The 20,014-nt window shown below is 43.8% G+C and overlaps 1 protein-coding gene across 7 annotated transcripts in view; it reads left to right on the top strand.

Annotated features, from left to right (window-relative positions):
• The window catches only part of LRRC3B (leucine rich repeat containing 3B), a 94,643-nt gene that overhangs the window by 39,679 nt on the left and 34,950 nt on the right, over window positions 1-20,014 (top strand). Inside the window, exon 1 of one of the 7 annotated variants that reach the window (XM_061404675.1) lies at window positions 15,726-17,171. The exons of the other annotated variants lie outside the window; for them this stretch is intronic. The gene's annotated coding sequence lies outside the window, so the exon portion shown is untranslated. Of the gene's footprint in view, window positions 1-15,725; window positions 17,172-20,014 lie in introns of those variants that run through there. 7 annotated transcript variants of the gene reach the window in all.

Raw genomic sequence — 20,014 nt, 5'->3', positions numbered from 1 at the left:
AGAAGGGAAAGGCTACCCACCCCAGTGTTCTTGGACTTCCCTTGTGGCTCAGTTCGTAAAGAATCCGCCTGCAATGTGGGAGACCTGGGTTCAATCCATGGATTGGGAAGATCCCCTGGAGAAAGGAAAGGCTACCCACTCCAGTATTCTGGCCTATAGAATTCCATGAACTATATAGTCCATGGGGTCACAAAGAGTCGGACACAACTGAGTGACTTTCACTTCATGTGTGTGTGTGTGTGTGTGTGTGTGTGATGTTCACGAAGCACTAGGGTAAATGGGAACTTTCCAAAGTAAAGTTCTGAAATTACTAGGCAAGGAAAGCAATGAAAGAAGTAAGCCCGAAGTTATAGAACAAATATTATGACCCTATCTTTAAAGTCTGTGGCCAACGGATAAAGAAATGTAATTTTCTCTAACACTCCGATGTTCTCTTAAGGACTATGAGAGGCGTAATAATGTCTGTATTTGGGTTACATGCTGCTTTGATTATGTAGCCTATTAGTGAAATCCAATCCACAGCCTCCTACGAGATCGAGTGACTAAGGCATTTTGCTGATGAGTAGATCTTACTTGACAGGTTGACCTAGGATTATTAGTGAAGCCAGAAGTACTGCAGAGAAATACACTTCTGCTCTAGTCACTGACTCATCAGCCCATAAACAGCGCTTAAACCTTTATCTTTTCAATTGTCTTAACTGCCTTTCCCAGCAGTGTCCGCTTTCGAATAACAGATGGAGAGCTGCAGTCGCTGCTTCTCCATTACTAAGCACCCATATCGCCCTCAACTACAGCAGAGTTCGTTGTGGTGACAAAGCTCAGCAGGGCATCACCTGAAGATGGAATATGCCTGCTGGAGACCAAATATCCTTCACCCCCTGGTCTGTGCCAAGCATGTCACCTAAGTGGTGATATAGCTTAAAATTGACCATAACATTATTGCTGTTTATTATCACCATGATCATGCATGTATTATGCAGAGTACATCATGAGAAATGCACAAGCTGGAATCAAGATTGCCGGGAGAAATATCAATAACCTCATATATGCAGATGACACCACCCTTATGGCAGAAAGAGAAGAAGAACTAAAGAGCCTCTTGATGAAAGTGAAAGAGGAGAGTGAAAAAGTTGGCTTAAAGCTCAACATTCAGAAAACTAACAGCATGGCATCTGGTCCCATCACTTCATCACAAATAGATGGGGAAACAGTGTCAGACTTTATTTTTGGGCTCCAAAATCACTGCAGATGGTGATTGCAGCCATGAAATTAAAAGACACTGGCTCCTTGGAAGGAAAGTTATGACCAACCTAGAGAGAATATTAAAAAGCTGAGACATTACTTTGCCAACAAAGATCCGTCTAGTTAAGGCTATGGTTTTTCCTGTGGTCATGTATGGATGTGACAGTTGGACTCTAAAGAAAGCTGAGCGCCGAAGAATTGATGCTTTTGAACTGTGGTGTTGGAAAAGACTCTTGAGAGTCCTTTGGACTGTAAGGAGATCCAACCAGTCCATCCTAAAGGAAATCAGCCCTGAATATTCATTGGAGGGACTGATCCTGAAGCTGAAGCTCCAATACTTTGGCCACCTGATGCGAAGAGCTGACTCATTGGAAAAGACCCTGATGTTAGGAGGGACTGGGGGCAGGAGGAGAAGGGGATGACAGAGGATGAGATGGTTGGATGGCATCACAGACTCAATGGACATGAGTTTGAGTGAACTCTGGGAGTTGGTGATGGACAGGGAGGCCTGGCGTGCTGCACTCCATGGGGTTGCAAAGAGTCAGACACGACTGAGGGACTGAGCTGAACTGATCACCATTTTACACATGGGGAAACCAAGACTCAGAGATGCTCAGCGACCAGCCAGAGTTTGCATAGCTCATAAATGATAGAGCGGGATTTCAGACTGAGGCGTGTTCACACAGCCTGGTCGCATCTGCCTCTCTGCCCTGCCTCCAATGGCTCCGTCTGCAGGCCTGGCTCCCCTAGTGCCCTGGGAACCACTGCAGAGATGGATTTGATAGTCTGTATGAAGTAGAGCCAGAGACAGGGTGCTGCCCCAGACAAGCTGGCCTGCAGGACAGCTTGTTTATCACAGCCAAGAAAAATCCACCAACTGACCCACCCAAATGTGACATGACTCAGTATAACAAAAGTTTACTCCTTAACCACGTGATTGTCCAGTCTGAGGGCGGTTGAGGTCAGTGGTGGTGAGGTGGGAAGCAGACTTTGCTCCACACAGTCATTCAGGGACCCAGGCTCACTGTGGCTCTGTTATCATCAATACGTAGTTTCCAAGTTTGTCACCGTCATCTCCACTGCAGCCCAGCCAGGAGCAGACAGGCTTAGAGGTGTGTGCCTGGGAGACTTTGTGGTCCAAGTCTTAGAAGAGGCACGCACGTCTTGCATTCCCGTTTCATTGGCTAGAATTCATAGTGTGACTATGGCTAATTGCAAGGAACGCTGTGGAAGGTAGTCAAGCTGGGTGTCCAAGAAGAAGAGGGCATAGATGTTAGAGAGTATTCATACAGGAAAACAGGGGAAAGGTCCCTAGGCTTAAAATCCAAAGACTGAGGTTTGGGTCTGATGACCCATTGTAGGGCCACTTGACAAGTTTTTTGTTTGAAAATCAGAATCACCACCACCTGCTGATTTCTGCTCTGTGTGTGCGTGCATGTACACTCAGTCGTGTCCAGCTTTTTGTGACCCCATGGACTGTAGCCCACCAGGATCCTCTGCCCGTGGAATTTTCCAGGCAAGAATACTGGAATGAGCTGCAATTTCCTACTCCAGGGAATCTTCCCAACCCAGGGATTGAACCGTGTCTCTTATGGTTCCTGCACTGACAGGTGGGTTCTTTACCGCTGTGGCACCTGGGAAGCCCTTTCTACTCCATAGGATAATTGAAGATCAAAATTAGGATTAAATAAGATATCTGGGCATGCAATTTAGGACTAGCATGGGAGAGTAGGAAAAGCTCTATATTAAGACATGGAGTTCAAATTCTTTACTCTAGTTCTTTGTGGCTGTGCAAACATGTCTCCCTCATGCTTTCTGAGCTGGGAAGCTTTTCTGTTAATTTAGGAGGAAAAGCACTTGCCTTGTCTTCTTTATAGGGATCCAGAGCGTGTACAAATCAGTAACCTAAGTGAAAGTATCTGAAAGCCATGAATGTCAAATTTCTGTTTTGGGTATCACTGGGAACTATTTTACCCGGAGACTTCTTTCTTTTAAACAATTAATTAATTAGTTGCTATGTATTGTTATTATCATTTGGCCCTGCCAGGTCTTTGTTGCTGTGAGGGATTTTCTCTAGCTGTGGCTCCCAGGCTCCAGAGCTTGGGCTCAATGGTTGTGGTGCATAGGCTTAGCTGCTCCCTGGCATGTGGGATTTTCCAGGACCGGAGATCAAACCTGTGTCGCCTGCATTGAAAGGCAGGTTCTTTACCACTGAGCCACCAGGGAAGTTTTAGAGATTCCTTTCTGAGCCCAAACTCCCTGCTTTGTCCTTTCATCCTGGCTAAATGAAGTAGAGTATTTATGTACAAAATAATATTTTTTTCAAAAAATTGAGATAGATGTCTCAGCACACATCATGAGTGACTATAAACTCCTGAGGGAACAGCCTGAGTCATCTCCATGTTTGAAATTCATACTCACTGAATTACGTTCAAGTTTCTTTCTGTTTTCTTTTTTTTTTTTTAATGTAAACAAGTCAAATGGAAATAGTGGGGTTTTTTTTTTGGAATATAGTTGATTTGTAATGTTGTGTAAGTTTCAGATGTACGGCAAAATGATTCCTTTATATATACATGCATATCTGTTCTCTTTCAAATTCTTTTCCCATTTAGGTTATTACAGAATATTGAGTAGAATTCCCTGTGCTATACAGTAGCTCCTTATTGGTTGTCCATTTTATACATAGCAGTGAGAATCTAAATAACAAAATACTGAGTTGGCCAAAAAGGTTCACTTGGGTTTTTTCCATCTTATGGGATATGAATGAATTTTTTGGCTAGCCCAATCTTAAAAATGATACAAATGAACTTATTTACAAAACAGACCCACAGACTTAGAAAACAAACTTATGCTTACCAAAGGGGAGAGTTGGGGGGAGAAGAGTGGATAGACAGGGAGTTATCAATATATCAATTGATTTATTTATCAATTGATTTATTTATCAGTTTATCAATTTGGGATTGATGAATTGAGTTTTCAAAGAGACTGTCTGGCTAAAGACAAGGGAACCATGTGGCTGGCACAGCAGTGGTTAGTGGCTCCAGCCCACAGCGTGGAGCTCTCCTCACTATTTGTTCTGTCTTTGAACCAAGGGTTTATCCTAACTGATCACATTCCCACTTTCTGATTTGCAAAGTCACTTCTCTGAATTGTTGGTGTTAGTCACTCAAGCAGACTCACCGTTTCTTTCTTCATTCAGTTCCACAATTAGAGTGATTCATTAGGCTGTCTTCCTTTCTCTCCTATTTTTCCTGTTATCTCCTGAAACTTCTTAATTCCAGCCAAGACGCTGATTACCTTCCAGGTTGCCTTTGGGGCCGAGTTGTGCAGAAGGGGATCGTCTGTCTGACCTGGCTCTTCATTGTTTCTGGGCTCAGTCAGCTATGAAGTGCCGGGCTTGCTCTGCTAATCGCGGTGTGCGATGAGTCACTCTTCCGTTTTTCTGGCTCGTTGCAGGTGAGGTTGCATCTGCTTTTTCAAACTTTAATAAGTAACAAGAGACAGTAGAGAAAATCCGGGAGGGGCTGGCTTGCTTTTCCTTCTAGAATGGTTGCCAGAGTGTAGCACCAGCTATCCAATTTAGGCTAATCTCCACTTTATCCACCCACTCAACAGCTAGCAGCATGTCCTTCTTTAAACGGCCCCTCCAGGAAAAGAGACACTGTACGTGACGCCCTTGCAGAGCGGCCCCTCTGCTTCTCAAACCTTCACCTGCCCAGGGACCACCTGGGATCTTCTTGCCACAAAGATTCTGACACATTCGATCGGAAGTGAGACCCAGGATTTGGCATTTCAAAGAAGTTCCCCAGGGACGCTGCTGATCCAGCAACCAAACTTGAGGAGGTGGAGTTGTTGAGGTGGGCCCGTTCTTACTGAGGTCTCATTCTTCACATACATTTTCAGATGATGGGCTTTCTGGAATAAGGAGAAATAGCTGGGATGCACTTGTCAAAATAGATAAGAAATTGTAACCAGGAGGAAAGTGGGATCCCTGATGTCTTTTCAGTTGTGAATTTCCATAAGTTGAACAGCTCCAATTCTATTTGCATTTACATTGACAATAAGCAGGAGGGTGGCAGATCCCATTCCATTTGAGGGATGGCATGGGTGTCACTACCACCAATTAATTACCCTTGCTCTATTAATTAAGAGCAAGGGTGTATCAGGGTCACAGGAAACTGAGGATCTGGGCTGTAATCAGAGGCTAACTTGCTAATGATTTTGTACAGAACATTGGGAGTTTGGGGATATCCAAATATAAATATTGGGAACATGACTTGACAAATATATTTGTATGTTTTAAAGGGGAGGTAGAATCAGCTAGCTGTACTTATGTTAATAACAGACACATGTATGGTGCCTACTAGGTGCTGAGCACTTTACAAATATCAACTCATTTTATCCTGACAGCAACCTTAGGAAGTAGGTATTATTATTGTCTCTACTTTTATAGATTAATTGAGTTACAGAAAGGTGACGTTCTCCAAAGCAGCAGTGTTCAGGTTTTGAATCTGGGTAGGCTGGCCATTGGGCTTCTCTGGTGGCTTAGCTGTAAAGAATTCATCTGCCAACTCAGAAGACCCAGGGTTTGATCCCTGGGTTGGGAAACTCCCCTGGAGGAGGGCAACCCACTCCAGTATTCTTGCCTGGAGAATCCCCATGGACAGAGGGGCTTGGTGGGCTCCAGTCCATGGGGTCACAAAAGATTCAGACATGACTTAGTGATTGAGCACATGCATGAGGCTGGCTATTACTGGGGCTTTCCTGGACTCGTGTATAGCAAGAACATACTAGTTCAAGGTCAGATTCTGCCATTTGCACTTGCCCTTGATTAAATCTTCTGGTCTCTGTCCTCATGATGCCCTGGGAACCTCTCAAAATTGTTGGGAAATTGAAATAAGATAATGCACATGAAACTTAATAAATTATATGCCACTATACAGACAGATTCAAAGATTAGATGGATACATTTGATTGCTATTGTTGTATTTTGAATAGTACTGTGTGAATAGCCAAATTCTGTTTCTTTCGTGTCTATGTTTATATTTCTGCTGCTTCCTCAGGAAGAACTCGTTTTGCCCGAAATCATGAAATGAAAAACAAGAACATCTTTTTGGATTTGTTTTCTTAGGTTTTCTGAAAATAGGATATTTTGTAGAGGCTAAACACCAGTAGATGGCCAATCTGCTGATTTCATCCGTTCTTATTCTGTGATATCGTGCCCTGGAGGTTCTTCTCAGCAGTGTTACCCCATCTGAATTGAAATGATTTTCCAATGCCTCTCGCATTTTGCTATTCATTTGGTAAAGTGTCTTATGATGAAATCAATTTTGTCTTAGAACTTTGTGCTCGGATGTAAACCATGATTTTTCTTGTTACCTTGCCTCATCGTGGCATAGTTATCTTTCTTTAAAAGCCCTCACTTTTCTTAGAGTTTTAATATTGCAGCTGCACACATTTTCCCTCCTCTGAATTTTAGCAGGAGTTAATGTAAGATTCCCCCACCCCCATCATTACATTACTACAGTCTTCCTCAGGGGACTCGAGATTATGGAATTATGATAAAGGAGGATTATAGGGGTTCAGCTTGTGTTGCTGGGGCCAGGACATCTATGTCTCTGGTTCCTGGATGCAGGTGATGAAAGTGCCTCCTAATTATTTAATTATGAAAATTATGATTAGAGATTAATTTCCTTTTCTTTTTGTCAGAAATCCATGGAAGTAAAGCAAGGAAACTTTATTTATTTAAAATTTTCATTTTATGCTGGAGTAGAGTTGATTTCCAGCGTTGTGTTGGTTTCGGGTATACAGCAAAGTGATTCAGTTGTACATATACATCAGTCATTCATCTTCAAATTCTTTTCCCATGTAGTTTATTACAGAATACCGAGCAGAGTTCCCTGTGCCATATAGTACATCCTAGTTGGTTATCTATCTTATCTATAGTAGCGTGTGTATGTCAGTCCCAAACTCCCAGTTAATCCCTCCTCTGGAAAGCAAGTCAGTTTTAAACCAGAACTTAATTCTTTTTCATTTAATTTAGCCAGATCAGAATCTGTTTCCTTTTCAGCAATAGAGCATGGTAAGTCTTTCAGAGTAAATGTTAGAGCTGGATACAGTTATTAGCTCTCTCCTAAGTCAAGTAGCAAACTCAAACCAGACCAAAGATGCAGTGAACTTTATGTTTGTAAACAGGTGACATTTTTAAGCTGATTTAATCAAAGGCAAACCACAGATAATGGCATCACCATTTTCTTTTAACTGGCTTCTAAGATAGGGTTCATTTAGGTTTCTGGAGTGGCGGGTATAAGCAACTTTATAGTTGCTACGTGTGTGTCTTCCAGAACATTGCTTGCCTTCTCTAGTATTGTTCTAGAGCAAATGTGGATAAGAGAAGGATGGTCAGTGAGGACCAATTAATTCCAAGATATCTGGGTGTGTATTTCTGGTGTCAAAATAGGCAGATAATACAGAGTAGCAGTCTCAGAGGCAGACCTGAGGTCAGAGAATCTGCAGCCCCATGTCTTAGCTGTGTGACCCTGAGTGAGTCACTGTCTTGCCTAAGCACTTCTTTCTTCATCTGTACAACTGGAATGGTACTAGTGCTGACCTTAGGCCTTTGTGCTGTGTGGCAATCACACACAGGCGTCTCTTGAAAGTACATATAATTCTTAAGAAGAGTTAATCTTGGAAAAAATCTAAATAAGAATGAGTGATATATGAATACGTATAACTGTGTTTGAGCAAACTCCGGGAGATGGTGAAGGACAGGGAAGCCTGGTGTGCTGCAGTTCATGGGATTGCAAAGAGTCCGACACGACTAAGTGACTTAACAACAAATATATATCTGAACCACTGTGCTGTACACCTGAAAGCAATGCAACGTTGTAAATCAACTAAAATCAAATTTTAAGAAATGCTTCCTACCCCAGGGAGCCTGTTCTCCCACACAAAAAAGTTAATTTTGATATAATTTTATCCTTGACCTACTATTAATCCAAGTGAAATCCTAACAGCTCCAATAAATCTTTGTAGACCTTTGAACAATTTCAAAAGCACCCTGAAAGGATGATTGAGTATCTTATGGTGGTGGTGGTGGTGGTCATTTATTTGCCAAGTCATGTCCAACTCTTGTGACCCCATAGACTGTAGCCCGCCAGGCTCCTCTGTCCATGGGATTTTCCAGGCAAGAATATGGAGTGGGTTGCCATTTCCTCCTCCAGGGGATCTTCCTGACCCAGCGATTGAACCTGCAGGCAGGTTCTTTACCGACTGAGCTACCAGGGAAGCCCAAGTGTCTTATGAGTGTCTTTCAGATTATCCCATAGAAATGCTGACCCCAGAGCTTCGTGCATCTTTTAACTGAAATCCCCTGACTACTACAACACACACACACACAGAGATAGACACACACACACACACACACACACAGACACACACATACACATGCGTTCATTGGCCTTTGCTTGTGGGAATGTCTTGTGCAAAGAACATGGAAAGATGTAAAGTGTCATAGCTTTGAATGTGGAGCCAAAAGGGTAATTCCTCTCTGAAGACCACACTTACTAACCACAGAACAAGTGGAAGTGCCTACACTTCATCCAAAGTAGACTCCTGCTTTCAATTCGTTATTGCATGGTTATTTAAAGTAAACTGAGAAAATACTAATAGATACAAGGAGGAAGAAATGACCCTCAAAATCCCAATCCTCACCCCTAAATGCTGTTGTTATAACATTTTGGTGATTTTTGTGACTTCAGGTGGTTTTTGTTGTTAGTTGTGATCATACTATACCAGCAATTTTATCTCCTGCCTTTGACATATATACATATGTATATATGTTTTTATGGCTATGTGATATCACACCAAAAGGATGTATTGTTGACTATCTGCTCACATTTGTAGAGTAAACATTGATGCTTTCCTTATTCCTGGCTGTCACACACACTGCAGCCTTGAACCTCTGCTCGTACGATGCTGATGCTGCAGCATTTACGGCAGCGACCTGCCCCTGCCCCGGAGCCCTGCATGTGCCAGACCTGTGAAAGTCAGTAGAGTTGGAACTCATGAAGCCGAACCCAGTTCAGTTCAGTTCAGTTGCTCAGTCGTGTCCGACTCTTTGCGACCCCATGGACTGCAGCACACCAGGCTTCCCTGTCCATCACCAACTCCTGGAGCTTACTCAAACTCATGTCCATTGAGTCTGTGATGCCATCCAACCATCTCATCCTCTGTCGTCCCCTTCTCCCACCCTCAATCTTTCCCAGCATCAGGGTCTTTTCTAATGAGTCAGTTCTTCGAATCAGGTGGCCAAAGTATTGGAGCTTCAGCTCCAGCATCAGTCCTTCCAATGAGTATTCAGGACTGATTTCCTTTAGGATGGACTGGTTGGATCTCCTTGCAGTCCAAGGGACTCTCAAGAGTCTTCTCCAACACCACAGTTCAAAAGCATCAATTCTTCGGTGCTCAGCTTTCTTTATAGTCCAACTCTCACATCCATACATGACTACTGGAAAAACCATAGCCTTGACTAGATGGACCTTTGTCGGCAAAGTAATGTCTCTGCACCCCAACACTGAATTAAATCTGAGACAGAGTTTTGGATGGAGAATTGGTTTACCAGGCAAAGAAGGCCACACCAGATTCATGCCCTCAAACCTGTGTCCCCAGGATGGGAGGATTTGATGAGATGTTTTATAGTAATGGTTCAAAGAGGGTGTGATAAGCTCATGGACATTCTTCTGATTGGTTGATGGTGCTTTATTCGGGAGTCAGCATCATCAACCTTCTTGTTCCAACTAGTTTAGAGTCTACATGCTTGTGGGCAGCAAACAGTTAACTTCTCATACCTGGTAGAGATTTCAGTTTGTGCAAAACAGCTCAAAGATGTAGCTGTGTGTATCCTTGATGGGGAGGCAGGATCCTGCCCCAGGGCTGCACTATTGCTTCTTGCTGTGCTCATTTGCTCAGTCGTGTCCGACTCTTTGCTACACTACCTACTATAACCCGCCAGGCTCCTCTGTCCATGGGATTCTGGAGTGGGTTGCCATTTCTTCCTGACCCAGGGATTGAATCCGTGTCTCTTGTGTCTCCTGCATTGGTAGACAGATTCTTTACCACTGTGTCATCTTGGAAGACTGCTTATCTCTCTATGCACTCCCTTTCTCGAGCAGGAACTGTGTGAACCTGCCCTTTGGAGCTCAGGGAGGGTTGTGGAGGCTGAATGAAGCCCGTTTCCCATAAGCGAGACATGGGAGGCTCAGAGAGGCTTTTGTGCCCCGGAGCCCACGGGTCCTGCTCCACATCCCTTGGTTGATGAGCCGCCATCGGGCTCACAGTCACACTGCGTTTCCTGAGGTTCTTAGATTCCTCAGGCTTAAGATCAAAGTCCAGAGTTGCTCTCTGACATTTTGCTGGTTCTGAAAGGCTGGAAGGCCAGGAAAGTGCAGAAAGGTTGAGAATGGAGAGGGGATCCCCATCCTGCTGATCACTGTGATCCTGGATGGGGTTACACGTTGCATCTCTGGGACCCCACAGGAACTTCTAGTAATTATCCGAGGATCTGGAGTCTCCTTTGAGAAATGCTATTGTCCTTAACGTATCTCCTGAGAATCCTTATCTGTCCCAGAAAACCAGTCACATTCACCTCGCCGTGAAAGAAAGAAACATCTCAGGATTTTGTGAAATCCTTCCTTTATCCATCTCTTGAGTTAGATAATTAAGTCCTTTCTTCTAGTTATTAAAGCTAGCCTGTTCTAACTTTTTGGAAACATCATTATTGTCAGTTTAATTCATTACTCTTAGACTCTCTACCATGCCCTACTCATGCTTGATATTCTGTGATTTGTGGAGTGTAACACGAGAAAAATATTCTTGTTTTCTAGGACTGATAGCCGTCTGATAGGTGTGGCACCAGCTATATCAAATATGGAACTCCATTAGTACTTATTAATAGTTTCTGCCCCTGAGTCCCTTTGAAGGGCCCGCATTGACCCTTTAACTTCTCCCTGGTAGTCCAGCCTGTGCTCTGAAGTTTTCTACCGTCCAGTTCTTCAACTCTGTGGTCGCTATGGCATTGTCAGGCTGGTTGGCTTCTGTTTGTGTCTAAAGATAAGCAGGCGTGTGTGTGTTTGTTAGCACCACACTTTGCTTTATTCTAATTGTAGTTAGAGTCTATAACTGCAAAGTTATTGGAGAGAATGTACCTACTTTGGTGGTAGTGCCATCGCTTGATTCCTACCACTGTCCGATGCTCTTAATGGATCTGTTAGTGGAAGCCTTAGGTTGATGATAGGATAATGAAGCCAGTTGGCATCTCCGTTACTTTTAGGAAAGCCTGAAACTGGTCATTTCTGTTGCCATTTCCTTCATTTTGGATCCTAAGTAGTTGAAGTCAGATAAAGCAGAAAGGAGGAAAGGTGTGCATCCTCGTTACTCAATGAGTCTTTCTAAGAATAGAGAGATGGAACCCTTGGGCAGAGGGGAACTGAGTTCTCATGCTGAGTCTGCCCGTCTGTCCCCTTTGTGCCCAGTACATGAGGTACAAGAGGAGGGGGCTGGATTGGATTGGACCGTAGGCCCCCCAGACACAGCGACACCAGTGAACGACCTCTTCCAAGCCATTTCCCCAAGCTTCTCCCTTTTGGCAGGCAGCTTCTGGCTTGATCAGGTTCTGTCTTTGGCAAAGGGGCATGTTTAATGGTTAGTCTTTATGAACTACAGGTTGGGTTAGGGTTGGGGCTGTGCTTTGCTTCTGTCCAAATAGTAATCTATGGGTCTCATTTTGCAGTTTGCCTGTTGACAGATTATACTGATTATGTTTTTGCTCCCTGAACACCACTGTTCATTTTACCATTTCTTCTCCTAGTAAACGTCTGCATGTCTCTCCGTCTACTTTTATCAAAACTTTGAATTTTATTAATTACTTAAATACTGGAGCCTTTCACAAACTTCCCATTTAAAGTAATCATGCCTAAATTGTGTTGAATGAAAGGACTTGCATATTAATTGTGCCTGGTGTTTCTGTTGATTAGGCAATTCTGTACCAGCGCCAATCAGAGCTGCCTGTGTCTTTCAGCACTGATGAAGTTTTAAATTGACTGCGTTAATTTAAAATGTTAGTCATATTTAACTTTCCCAAGGTTGGGAGCAGGCTTCCCTGGTGGCTCAGATGGTAAAGAATGTGCCTGCAATACAGAAGACCCAGGGTCAGTCATTGGGTCAGGAAGATGCCCTGGAGAAGGGAAGGGCAACCCACTCCAGTATTCTTGCCTGGAGAATCCCATGGACAGAGGCGCTTGGGGGACTACAGTCCCTGGGGTCACAAAGAGTTGGACACGACTGCATGAGTAACACACACACACAAGGTTAGGCGCAGCTCTCAGCATGATTCTTTTCATCCTGACTCTGGAGTGGCAAGATGGAAATGACTATGGCTCTATGGCTTTGTCCTCGCCACACCCTCCCTCCCACTCACAACTGCATCTGTTCAGTGGAAGTCTTACCAATTTCACCTGCTAAATCCTTCCTGGGTTCCACATTATCCTCAAGTTCAGGCCTTTATTATGTCTTGCCCAGACTGTCACTGTAGTCATTGACTCGGTCCCCTTGCTGATAGAATTGCCTACGTAATTCAGCCAGGAGAATCCTCATGCTGAAACTCCATCATCCCACGCCCATCACCCACAGAATGAAGCCACACTACTTAGCGGGACCGAGAAGTGTTTCTGTGCTTTAGAACGTCTCCATTTTTTCAACTTCATCACTTACCCCTCTTCAGTCTGAATTTAATGCCGGAGAGATGCCAAGTGATGCAGCATTTTCTGTGTTCCTCACCTCCATGTTTTGGTCCATGACTTTGGCTGGAATATTTTGTTTGCTTTCCATATCCTGGCACACCAAACCCCAACCACACTTCAGCAGTTAGCTTGGCCAATTGCCTCATATGTGAATTTTAGGGGAAATGTTTTCCCAGCACTGTTGAGAATTTCAGCTTTGTTATATCGTCAAGATCCATTCACAGGTCTGCTCCCCATCACGACTCCACTAGCCCCCAGTACCCGAGGTCACAGGGAGTCCTGACCTTGTTATCCTCAGACTCTAGTTAGTACCTGTTTCTAGAATTAGACTCTAGAAACAATTGACAATGTGACGCCAGGCTGCCGGCCTATCACCAGTGAAGCTGAAGTTTTCACAGAAGGAGATAGTTTGGGTTTGGTTCTCTAGGAGCAGACTCTGAGCAGAGGATTCGGTGAGACTGATTAATCAGGAAGTGGTCCTAGGAAAAACTGGAGGGGAGGGTGGGAAGGTGAGACAGGGAGGTGAAAGGAACAAGGCTGAGTTAGGCTGTGTTTTCAGGAGAGTCCCGCAGAGGGCAAGTGTCGCTGAATTCTATAGGGGGTTCTGAAAACAGTGAGGGTCCCACCTGCAGTGAGGCAGGGGGTGTTGAAACACCCACTGCATCAGCATTGGCTCAGGGTTGCCTCTTCCCAAAATACAAACTCCAAGTCATTCAACTGTCTACATGGAGAGGTGACTGGGTCAGCATTGAGCGTGTGTCAGAACAGCCTAAGGGGCCTATTAAAATATGGATGGCAGAACCCTGCTCCTAGAGTTTCTGATTCAGCAGGTTAGGGTGGGACCCAAGTTTGCATTTCTAACAAGTTCCCATGAGATGTTGCTGCCACTGTCTTAACCCTAACTGTCTGTGGCTACTGGTCTGTGGCTCACACCTTGAGGAGCACTGATTTAAGCAAAAGCATTTACAGCAGCCCAGGGGTCATCCTACGATAAAGGCACGGCCCTGACTAGTGTCCAAGAAGACTGGAGCCCCACTGCCGGCCCCATTTCTAATCCAAGGCAGGTTGCAGTTTGCAGGACTGACTCAGCTGAGTATCCACCTTCAAACCAAGCTTCACTTTGCTGTGATTGAAAACCATACTAAACTATTTCCTCTTTTTTTTTTCTTTTTATATAAATTTATTTATTTTAATTGCAGGTTAATTACTTTACAATTTTGTATTGGTTTTGCCATACATCAACATGAACCCACCATAGGCATACACATGTTCCCCATCCTGAACCCCCCCTTCCACCTCCCTCCCCATACCATCCCTCTGCGTCGTCCCAGTGCACCAGCCCCAAGCGTCCTGTATCCTGCATCGAAGCTGGACTGGTGATTCATTTCATATATGATATTATACAAACTATTTCCTCTTAACATCTTTGGCTGTCTTCTGCTCTTCCTCATTCAGTTAGGCTCAAAGTATTTCCTGGAAGCACCACTGCTTTGTCTTGTTGGCATGTTTCTCTTCCCAGCTGATCCTTTGTGAATTCTGTTATTAGAATCGACCAAAATTTCAAGAAGTTGTTATTAGTCAAGGGTAGAAGTCAGTCCCAATAGTTTAGAAAAGAGAGCTGAGGCAGTAAATCATACAAGTATGTACAGTGAAAGAGATAAATAACCAGATACCAAAATGGCTAGATGAGCAAGAAAGAACCTAGAGGGGGGAAAAAATGTTGATTTGCCAGACATTCTTTGGAAATAGGGAGAATTTTTTGGCAGCTGTGGGACTTATAGTCAAACCTTAAGGTATGTTTTTATTTTACTAAGACTTTCCTTCCTTGGTTGATTGAAGGAGTTCACACAACTCCCAGAGGCTCGTAATGTTCACAAGAGGAACTTGTGTACTGGAAAGCCTGTCTAACCGGGTGCTTTGAAATACATATGAAAGAGCTAAAAGCTTAGTGTCATAATGAAACCTGGCATCAGGCTGGAAGGCTTGCGAAGTTAATAAATCATTCAGAAATCAGAAATGGGCCTTTCACTGTACATGGTGTCCGGTAATTTACATCATGCTCACAGACAACTGCTGAGAAGCTCCTCTGTGTGAAAACGATTCTGTCATTCCTGGAATGCGGCCACAACCTCATGGTCCAGAAGGAGGGGGACCCGAGACGAGTGGGACGGAGCCCCGTGGAGAAAAGGGGCGCTGTGTCCCGAGGGTTCCTGTGGGATGCACCTCTTATGACATGGCTCCTAAATCAGGTCGTAGCTGTGGATGTTTGAAAGTCTACAGAGAGAAGCCTTCAAGAAAGTGTGTGAGGAAAAGCTGACGACACATACCTTAGTCACGGTGGAGAAGGAAAGGGCAGGAAAACATACAGCCATCTTCATTCACGGAAGTTTATGACAAGAGGGTAAGTTCCTCAGCCAAGACAGAAGTGTGTGTCAAAGAATTCCGCCTATAGGAGGTAACGTGGAGAAGGGAATGGCAACCCACTCCAGTATGCTTGCCTGGAGAATCCCATGGACAGAGGAGCCTGGCGGGGTACAGTCCACAGGGTCGCAAAATGTCAGGCATGACTGAAGCGAGTTAGCACACAGCACGCATACAAGATACCTGGAATAGTCAAATTCATCAGGTCAGAAAGTACATTGGTAGATGCTGGGGCCAAGCATCAGGGGATGGGGAATGAAGTGGGGAGTTAGTATTTAATAGGGACAGAGTTTCCATTGAGGAAGATGAAAAATTCAGGAGATAGATGATAGAGATATGCAACCATGTGAGTGTCCTTAGCGCCCCTGAACTGTAGAGCTCAGTGTGATGAAAATAGTATGTTTTATATTATGTGACTTTTACCACAATAAAAAACATTAAAAAAATTTTTAAAAGAAGTACAAGTGAAAGAACCTGTCTGATCAGTTCAGCTCGTAATGAAATAAGTTGTTCATCTTGCATCAGTTAGATTCACTTACTTTACAACTGACCCAATATTCTCCCCCTGAGGGAAGCAAATGAAGTTCCCTCTGTGGGATCGGAGGGCAGGGGCTGTGAGGACCGACTGGCTTTGTCTCAGGGAGGTTGTTGGGTGATTGTCCCTGGGCTGGGAGGAAGTTAGCCAGTTCTGAGTCTTACCACGAGCCAGGAGTGGAGCTAAGAAAAATGTTCAAGTAGGTATGCATGTATGCATAATGTCATGTACTGCTGGACAGATAATGGACTATTAATCCCATTTAGTCACTCCTGTGTGTGTGTGTGTGTGTGTGTGTGTATGTGGGCTCAGTTGTGTCTGACTTTTTTCGACCCCGTAGACTATAGCCCCCCAGGCTCTTCTGTCCATGCAATTTCCCGGGCAAGACTACTGGAGTGGGTTGCCGTTTCCTTCTCCAGGGGATCTTCCCGACCCAGGGATTAAACCCTTGTCTCCTGCACCGGTAGGTGGATTCTTTACCACTGAGCCTCCTGGGAATCCTCATTTCATCATAGTAAACCGTATTCTTGAATGGCACATGAGGAAGATAACTACTTCCTTTTTGGAAATAACATCTCAAACTAACTTATTGTAACACAAAAAGTTTGGTTTGAGGGAGCACAAGTCTATCTTGGGAGCATATGCTCTTTTACTAAAACATACCCAGTTTAAAAAAAAAAATACCCTGAAAAGGACTTATAACAAAAGCAATGGTGGGATTTTAAGGGTTTACTTGCGAAGAAGCACATGAGCACTTACGGGACTCCTTCTGCAAGCTTTTACACCAATTATCTCAACCGACCCTTCTGACTCCTTAGCAATACATAATGACATTTTTTAATCACACAAAGTTGTAAAGGCAGAACGCAGAGTTTCTGCGTAGCATCGCCCAGCTTCCCCGCTTGCTCACATCTGACGTCACTTTCTTTGTCGCAGTTACAACTACGGGTGCGTTGCTGTCACCACATTCCAGACTTTATCTGGGTGCTGCCTGGTTCCCACTCCCGTGCTTTTCTTTTTCAGAGTCCAGTCCGGGATCCAGCTTACCTTTCGCCATCCTGCCTTCTCTTCTCCGGCCTGGGGCAATATCTCAGCCCTTCCTTGCTTTTCATGACCTTGACAGTTTTGAGGATTACAATGAGCTATATCATCGGGTGAAAATTATACAGAGTGAAGTCAGTCAGAGAGAGAAAAGTATCATATATTAGTGCGTATATGTGGAATCTAGAAAAATAATACAGATGAACCTATTTGCAGGGCAGGAATAAAGACACAGACATAGAGAACTGACTTGTGGGCACGTGGAGGGACCTGGAAGGGAGACGAATTGAGAGAGTAGCACTGATATATATACACTGCCGTGTGTGGAACAGCTAGTGGGCACGTGCTCCGTGATGGCCTAGAGGGGTGGGATGGGCCGTGGGAGGCTCTAGAGACGGGGGATATATGTACGTTCATGGCTGATTCACCTTGTTGTACAGCAGAAGCCAACACAACATTGTAAAGCAATTACCGCCAATTAAAAAAAAATTTTAAATACAAGTACTGTAACATTTTCATCAAAGATAGGAATTTCAGCTGAAAAGAGGCATCATTATGGTGGAGAGGAAATGACAAGGTAGTTGTTCCTGCCTGAAACTGTTTTTGTGGAATATGTTGTCATGGGAGAATGAATGTTTAGTTTTCCGTAATTTCCTATGACACTTTGCGGGAATGGGTCCCCAGGACAGACTGGGAGCGGATATTAGGGACATTTTCCAAGAACCTGAGGTTGTTTTTATTTTAATTGGAGTACAGTTGACTTAAAATGTTGTGTTAGTTTCAGGTGTGCAGCAGAGTGAATCAGTTATACATGACGTGAAAGTTGCCCAGTCATGTCTGACTCTTTGCAACCCCATGGACTGTAGCCCGGCAGGCTCCTCTGTCCATGGAATTCTCCAGGCCAGAATACTAGAGTGGGTAGCCTTTCCCTTCTCCAGGGGATCTTCCCAACCCAGGCATCGAACCCAGGTCTCCCGCATTGTGGGTGGATTCTTTCCCGTCTGAGCCACCAGTTATACATATTCATGCATTAGTATCTATTCTTTTTTACAGCCTTTCCCTCGCACATCATTGCAGAGCACTCGCTGGAGTTCCCTGTGCTGCGCAGTAGGTCCTTACTGTTATCTGCTTTGCGCACAGCAGTGTGTGCCTCTCAATCCCAGTCTCCCAGTTGTCCTCTCCCCACTTTCCCCTTGGTTAACCATAACTTTGTTTTCTGCATCTGTGTCTCTATCTCTGTTTTAAGTTTGCAGACAAATGCTGGGGCCTTCCTGATGAAGTGGCATGGAGACCTTTTGTTAGGTTTTTTTTGTTAGTTTGTTTTTACTACAACAGGGATGAATAATTTTTGCTGAGAATTTGAAAAATACAGAAAAGCAAACAAACCTCCCCAAGCTCTTCTAGTCGGCAGTGAATACTGTTCATTTCAGTGTGTGATACGCTGCTTCTTTATCAATGCATACAGGCTGCAAACTTTTGCAGGATAACATGCTGAAATGCCTTCCAAAGTCTATTTTTAGACCATGGAGTCTTTAGCAGAAGAGAAAGGGTTCAGTAGTTCCCATCTGGCAGCTGAAGAATCCCAGGGAGCCACGGATTACTTATAAGGGTCTTCAAATCCACATGTTTATCAAACGTTGTCTGTACACGGAACAACTTGCTATGTCACACACACACACATTCAACCTTTGGGTAAACATACAAGTATGCTCTTCATTGAGATTAATACATGCAAATGCATTCAAAAGCCCTACCGAATTTAGAGAAGCTTGCTGCCATTAGTTACTTTTTTCAGTCAATGAATATTAAATAAGTTCAGCTCTTTAATGGAAGGTCCACAGATGTGCTGATATTCCAGAGGGCTCTCGTGCTTGTAAAGGTGAAAATAAAAATGTGATGAGGAGATGAGTGACTGGCAGAATGTTTGCTCTTTCTACCACATCACACTTCAGCCCACGTCGGTCACACGTGCCCAGAACACCTCTTTTGCTTTTGGTTTTACACTTTAGCTCCTTTCAGAAAAAGTGAGCATATCACATTGTTGGGTGGTCCTTCTTCCAACTCTGGATTAACACCTTCAACTGGTGTAGCTAAATCCAGAAAATGAAAGACTTGATTATCAAAGCAAAAATATTACATCAATATGCTAGTATTTGTGAAGTATGGAGAAGGTGAATTTTACCTTTTTACCGCATGGTGACCCCAAGAGTCCTATTGCTGAACCCCAACCTTTTCTACTTGCTTGAAACTTTTTCTTTAAAATTTAGTCTGTTAGTAAAATCTGTCCTATTGGAAGAGAACAAACCAGTAACTTGGAAAATATTTTTAAAAGGTTTCTTATTTGCCATTCTAAAGAAAAAAACTATTTCACACTTTATTACTTTTCTTGCCCCAAAGTTGAATCTTACTTAAAGTCATATGGTTGCTGATGAAAGATGATTTCTTGGCTTTTCCATAAGCAGGATGTGTTCAAAGATACCCCTTTCCAGCCAGTTATTTTAGCTTCTTTTAGTTTGCTTTGGTTCAGTCTGTTACTTTGGGGTGGAAACTGGCTCCCAAGTGAAAGATCAAACCCTTCTCTTCCATGCCAGGAAATTCCAATTTAAAGCCCATTTTTTGAGCTTGGTAAAATTCTTCTCTTTCCCTCCTACACACCCTGATTAGCTTTCTCTTTGTAAGTGACTTGACTTACTATTCCCATCCCTCCCTGTGCCTGATGGAGCTTGCTGAGAGTTTAGTACCTCATTCTGATCATTTCTCTCCATCCCATCTACTTTTATCTGTGTGCTGTTCACTATTTTCATCACAGGAGCAGTGAGGCTGGTTTAGGGAAGGATGGACGTTTCCTATTAGGATGCCCAACTCCGAGGAGAAGACATTCCATCACTTGCCCTTTCAGTGATGAGACCCAGGGAGGCAGTCTCCCAGAATGTGGAGAAACAGGAGTGTTTCCCAAAATAACTAACAAGACTTAGTT

The sequence above is a fragment of the Bos javanicus genome, chromosome 27 (assembly GCF_032452875.1).
Source record: "Bos javanicus breed banteng chromosome 27, ARS-OSU_banteng_1.0, whole genome shotgun sequence".
Classification (NCBI taxonomy): Eukaryota; Metazoa; Chordata; class Mammalia; order Artiodactyla; family Bovidae; genus Bos; species Bos javanicus.
This window is presented reverse-complemented; position numbering and strand designations above follow the sequence as displayed.